Source organism: Anas platyrhynchos, chromosome 1 (genome assembly GCF_047663525.1).
Source record: "Anas platyrhynchos isolate ZD024472 breed Pekin duck chromosome 1, IASCAAS_PekinDuck_T2T, whole genome shotgun sequence".
Taxonomy (NCBI): Eukaryota; Metazoa; Chordata; class Aves; order Anseriformes; family Anatidae; genus Anas; species Anas platyrhynchos.
In genome coordinates this window covers 140,606,736-140,613,299 of record NC_092587.1, presented here as the reverse complement: position 1 = coordinate 140,613,299, position 6,564 = coordinate 140,606,736, and the positions used below count along the sequence as shown (strand labels likewise).

The window sequence follows — 6,564 nt, the reverse complement described above, 5'->3', positions numbered from 1 at the left end:
TTCATTACCAGGATAAAGGTCTGAACCCACTAACTCTGGCTTAGCACCAGGCTAAAGAGGAAACAGAGCAAATACAATAGGAAAATGCTGTGGTGGGTAACTCTTGTGTAAGGGCTTCTGCATTGAAAAAGGGGCAGAAGGGAGGCCCCAGAGTGGCTCCCAATATTTTTTCCCACTAACCATCACATAAAAAAAAACATGTGAGACGCAATGAGCAAGACCCTCCCAGATGAGACCCATGACCACCACGAAGGGGGTAGCACCTCCCGAGCTCCTACATCAGTGCCTTGGATGTAAAAGAGGACTCCAAGGCAAAGGGGCTGGTAAAGGTGGTCAGGAATAATGTCCCCATGCTATAGAGGAGGTCTCTAGACCATTGCCTGCATCGTGGCAGCTCCCTGCTCAACAGAGAAGACTTCTGGAGTGCCCCTCTGCACCAGTTACCTTCCCCACTGGCAGAATCAGATTCCCAGTTACCAAACTGGGTGGTCTAGGTGCCTCTCCTGAGGCCAGGCAACTATTGTCGAAATGCCACAAAATCTAAGCCAGACACTTTGAATTACGGAGTCCGCCTCATGCACTAAAATCTGGTTTAGGACAGCTCTACGCAGCTGGTAAGGCTGCCATAAACCTCTCGTCTATTAGCACACGGATTGGCATAGCCTTTTGTTTTTCTTTTTTAAGGATCACTGTGTGCTTAAGGTTAGGCACACACTTACAGACCTTGTTGAAGAGGGGTTGCTGAACGTGGCTCCTAGTCCTTGCTTCAGGACCTGTTGTACAGTGAGCTATCGTGACCTAAATATCGTGCCCTGTCCTGACACTCCTTGTCACAAGGGGAAGACCCATTCTGCAAGTTTTAAGGGTATATAATTCAGCTGGGGGGTAGGGGGGGAGAGACAGGAGCTGAGAGTTAACCAGTACTGGGGCTCTTCCTTCATTCCCTCAGGCTTAAATTAACCTGACATAATTCAATCCATACTCGCAGCGTTTTGGCAAGGCGGGTAAATTACAGTTTTCCACGTACAATCTTTGTGAGCTAGCTGACTCACACCGGTGCCCACAGTTCAGATTTCCAGGTTTGGCCAGGGACTCATGGTCCCAAACGAGCATCCTCAGAGGCAAAGGTCCATCCCAGCCTGGCTTCAGAGGAGGGAGCAGGAGCCGGAGCTGCTCTCAGCAGACCTCGCGGCAGAAGGGCTCTGCAGTAACTTTATGTGGAGTCGAACTTGACTTCACTTGTCAGCCGGCTCTGTGTGACTCACCGAAGGTGCTGAACAGACTAACGAGTGGGAGGAGGAAACAGGGGGAGAGGAAGAAAGGGAGACAGGCAGCCGAATGAAAGCAGGAACACTGATTTATGAACAAAAAAAAAGAAAAGAAAAAGAAAAAAAAAAAAAAGAGGCTGTTTTTCAGAAAGTTACACTAGTCCTTTTCCTGCTCTAATATGAGTGGCATACAATCCAAGATCTCCCAGGTTTGAGGAAAGAAAAAAAAAAAAAAAAAGTGAATCAGAACTTTTAGCTAAAATGAGATAATAACACTTTTAACCTGATCGTTATGATGGAACTCCAGGGGTTTGATTTATTCAGCTGTCACTTACCGCACATCCCAAGTGTAACAGGAGACATGTTGGAAGTGCAACCTTTATTTAGGGTTTGTTGGCATGATTTCATTTTATACTGGCCTTATGGGAGTTATTTTTCATCTTTAGGCAGTTACCACTGCTAACAGGAAAAGGGAAAGCCTTTTTTTGTTAGCTCCTAGTGCAGCGTGGTTATTAAGGAAGGTGGAATTCGAGCCTGCTGGGGTGCGAATCAGAGCGTCGTGGGAGATGACTCCCAGCCCGCGATGGGAAGGGGATGCTGCCGCCGTGCCTTTTCGTTACAGCACCAGAATTGTTGGAAGAAGTGACTACTTTGGACTCCCCTTGTTTGAAGATGCTGCAAAAGAGCAGGTAATCCTGAACACTAACCCAGATTTTTTTTTTACTGGCATTGAAAAGAGGGTATTTCCTCCAGGGAATTGTGATTGGCAATGGGATGTGTGATGGCTCTACAGGCCAAAAGTCAGGTTTGTTATTTCTCCGGGAGAGGCTCCCTGCATCCTGACCTGGCTGTGTCTCCCCTCTCTCCCCCATCCTACTTTCAGTCCCGCCGGGGTCTCCTGGGAGCAGTTTCTCATCGGAGACTGTGGGTTTGCCAAACTCTGCAGTGGTGCTGAGATGTACACACACACACAAACAATTTTGTTGAGATAATTGTGTTCACTCAAGAACCAGATTGAGATTTACGCCCCAGTGTCCATAAATAAAGGGCCACGGAGTCTCTGGTTTGAACACAAACATCCCTGCCCACCCGCTGCCCTCGGATGAACCTTGTGGGGGGGGACTGCAAGATTCCTCCGGTCGGACTCCCGCGAGGCACTCCGTAAGTATTGCGAAGTGGCTTTTCCACCCAAAGAAAGGCTGACATGAAGGTACATCAAAGAAAACAATGAATGCCTCCTGCTCTGACCTACATATTTCATTCTGAGAGACTCGGCTACATCTGCTAGATCACTTGGAACAACTGTTATCCTTTAGAAATGAAAAATCATTTCTTCGGGGAATAAGATTGGGAAAGGGGGGGACCCTGTAGTGGCTCGCCAGGGCACAGAACATTTAAACTCTGCTGTATTGATTGTAGTTTATGATTGAATGCAATCATTACTGTGTCTATATTTTTCTGTTTCAATGAAACCATCAGGCAGTGAGTCATGCTGTGCATGTAACCTGGAGGAAAGTGCAAAGAGGCTGCTGAGGAGTAGCAGCACAAAAATACCATTGGCATCTTTTCCCTAGGAGAGCAGGGCTCTGGACAATTTCCACAGTCTATTGCTGTTTTTCTATTACATGCATTCTCCACTAAAATGTGTAATAGAATTGAGGACACAGTTATGAGTAAAGAGTCTTCTCGCACATGCTGTTCCATAATTAAAGAACAGCTATAATAGAAATCCTACTTTCTTTTTTTTTTTTTTCTCCTCTTGCATTAACGAGCTCAAATTCTTATAGGCATTAAAAGGGCATATGCTTTTTTTTTTTTTTTCTAATTTAGAGATTAAAAAATCTCGCAGCAGATCAAGAGGAATGCTGTAGTTTGAACTCTTTAGTGAAAGAAGATGCACTATCATTAGCAACAAAACAATTTTAATTAGCCCACTCCTGGATATGCAGTGACACACGCCAAATGTATAGAAGTTTGGGAGAAGAGGAGATATTATCCTCTTGGCTTGCTGAAGAGGGTTCAAGTCCATAAGAAATGAACACCTTTCAAAGTATTCTAATTTGCAATTTTTAATTACCTAAGCTTTGTTCTGTCTTTTTTTTTTTTTTTTCCCAATGAAGGTAGTCAAATGGGGAGGAGATTTCCCCCTCCCCACCCGAATTGTGCTTCTCTCAGCTCCACTCGCGGATGGAGAGTATTTTTATTAAGCCCGAAGAGGAGAAAGCCATCCTAATTAGCAACGCCTCGTTGCATCGAGGGCTGTGGCTACCAACCTGCGGCGACGCAGTGGGAAGACATGATTGCAGTTTGATTCAGCGGTGCCAGGCACTGAGCAAAGATTACGCACTCAAAGACAGGCACCCTGTCTGGGAGCACAAGCGAGGAACGCGGTCCTGCCTGCACTGAGCGGGGCCACAGCTCTGTGTGAGCAGCGACAGCACGTCCTCGCTGCTGTGGTTCAACCAGGGGAGCCAGAAGTCTCAGCTCTGCTGTGTTAAAAAACGCATGGTTTTGAAGGAGTTGCCCGCAAACCTCAGCTCTGGGACATGCCATGTGCCAAAACCACCCCAGCAGCTGCGTGCTGCAGCACAGTGGCTTGCCTCTTGCCCCACTGGAGCCTGGAAGGATTTTAAAGGGAAAGGCTAATTGCAACACAGGGTAGCTGCGTGCCTGAGCTGGCTAAAATATAAGTCCCAATTTCTCATCCCCCTTCTTGCCAACTTATACCAGACGTGGAAAGTAGCTGTGGAGCTGCTGTGATGGTGTCTGGTGGCACTGTTTTGGGGGTTTACAACTGTATATAGCTCTGCGGCGGTGGCCCTGGCCACTGCATCCAGCTCAGTGCTGAAAATGGAAGCCTTGCGCCAGGGCCATGGGGAGGACACATGGGGCTGGAGTCATGTCAAGGCATCCCACTTTCTACCAAAATCAGATATTAATTGATTCTTTGCTGAAAAAGAGAAAAACAGCTCCAATCCCAGAGCCATCCCCAGGAGGAGCAGTCAGCACTGGGTGCTCCCAGGAGCCCACATGGGTTGACACAGCCTCTTCAAACCTGCAGAGGCATTCAATACCTCTTGGGAGATTTACCCTATTTTTGTGCTATGGTTTGTGTTTTTTTGTTTTGTTTTGTTTTGTTTGGACAATTTAGTCTTCTGGCTTTTAAGTCCATTGTTGGTATCCAGGCACATATCAGTATGTACTCCAAGGTGGTCTCATCAATTGGGATTAAAAGGACCTTGTAAATCCAGCAGGGGTAGCACTGCTGGTGTTTGATGTGATTTACTTTGATAGGACCTTCTCCCTGTTGCTGAGAAAGATACACTCAGACTCTTTCAGCAGAGAGTAGTTTGGTTTTTCACCCTTTTTTTCAGCAGAGCAGTGCAAGGTGACATTTTGGCACATGGAGTGTGGTTAAGCCAAGCGATGTGACAAAGAAATAGAGGTAAATGTGATTTATTTTTTTTTTTTTAAGAAATACTAAATGAGAAACAGTGTTATTCTTTTGAAGAATCTCTTTCTTAATGTCTGTGAAAAAAAAACACAGTCACCGCTAGCTGAGCAACAGACCTTCACCCAGTGGCTTTGCTGAAAAAAAGGGCTGGCGCTTTGATAGCAACATCTTTCTAGCTTGTTGAATCCTATGTTGCATGGAAACGGCATAAAACAAAGGGCAGGAATCAGAGAAGTTGGTAACTACAATAACTGAGAATTTTACCTTCTTCCTTTACCCTGGGGCAAAAGTTTGTTTTAGAGCTGTCACATGCCACCGACCCCAGGGGTGACCCAAGCACTCTACCATTGCCACCACTTTGCTCCCAGTCCAGGCTGGTAGCTAGAAACCTTTTTCTCCCGAAGGTAAATAAAATATATTTGATCTAGATGTCAATCAAATGGCAGAAGCTCCAGAATAACAGCATAGAAGTCCATTTTTTTTTAATATGAACTGTATTTTAAAGAGATTTGAAACTCATTGGGCAAATACGTCCACCTTGAATATACAAATGAATGGCAATGACAGTCTGCGTACTCAAATGTACAGCTGTTATCAATTTCATTAGTCACTTCTTGGATCTCAAAATCAAAACCTGAGATTTGCCAACATTGTCAAAATCCTACAGTGCTTCCACAAGAAATAAATACTTTGGACAAAACACATTCTGATGCAGCTTTGATATTTGCATTAAATTCCTGTTCAGAATTATTTCCTTGGGTGCAGCATTTCACAAAACCTCTTCCTTTGTTTAATTGCAATGTATCATATGAAAACACAGGCATTTGGATTTAATTCACAACGGCGAGGTTTACTTCATGATGAAACAGGGCACCCCCTTGGCCCATTTTGTGCTTCCTGCAGATGGTTTGGATGTTGTGAAATAATTTCTAGCATATTCTTCTTGCTTTTTTATTTTGTGTACCCTTTGCTGGCAAACACAGTGTACTGTGGTGGTCTTAAAGCCTATTCAAAAGTGAGGCAAACTCTCTTCTTTTTGGCTTGCTTTGTGGAGCGACATACTACATTATAATGAGGAACTATTTCACGTTCCACTCATCCATCTCAGGGAAACAAGCATAAAAGTATCAGAAGTCATTCATAATCTCCAGAAAATGTTGTTATACATAAATGCAAGGGAAAATGTTTTCCCTCTCTGCCACACAGCCCTCCCAAAGAGCACTTGGTGAGTAACTGATATTTCACTAAAGCCTAGCACTCAAGGAAACTGAGTTGATCAGGAAAATATTCAGGAAAGTACACTCATGTGCCCCAGAGTGTTTGTTTCTCTGTTAAGATAGCAAAACACATGTAAAGCTGGGACCTTTCAGCTAGGCACCACTCACATCTGTGTCTGGATTTGCGTGCGCATACATATGCAGCCCTTTAGTCCCTCTTTAATGCTGAATTTGCTGATGGGTAGATGGATAATGACAGCTTCTATCTCTGGGTGCTTTGATATTTGTGTTACAGATACATTTCATTAAAAGAAATAGTCTGCAAAGGGCAATTTTCAGACACCTCACATAAGTTGTGAGTTTTTGCAAGTCTACTGTGTGTCCTCAGCTATGAGAAGAGTGCTTGAAAACTGAGCTAGCTGCATGAACGAATCACTGGGGAGCCTGAGAGCACGTCCTTCTAAATATACTTGCCTGGGTCAAAAAAAGGCCACGGGGTCTTGCACTGCTCTGCACCAGCATGTTTGTGACCATGCTGGTGATCGTTCACACTCCCCCTTCCCTCTCCTGGGGAGCTTTCTGCCCAGAGAAGTGGTCAATTGCCCCCATTGCATCTCCTGATGGT

General features: G+C 44.9%; 1 long non-coding RNA gene across 1 annotated transcript; it reads left to right on the top strand.

The window, feature by feature from the left end:
• Positions 1-1,035: 1,035 nt before the first annotated feature.
• LOC119715527 (uncharacterized) lies at positions 1,036-4,726 on the top strand. The gene is made up of 2 exons (XR_005262664.2): positions 1,036-1,957; positions 3,389-4,726. It is a non-coding gene; the product is annotated as an uncharacterized lncRNA (long non-coding RNA).
• The last annotated feature ends 1,838 nt before the right edge of the window (positions 4,727-6,564 follow it).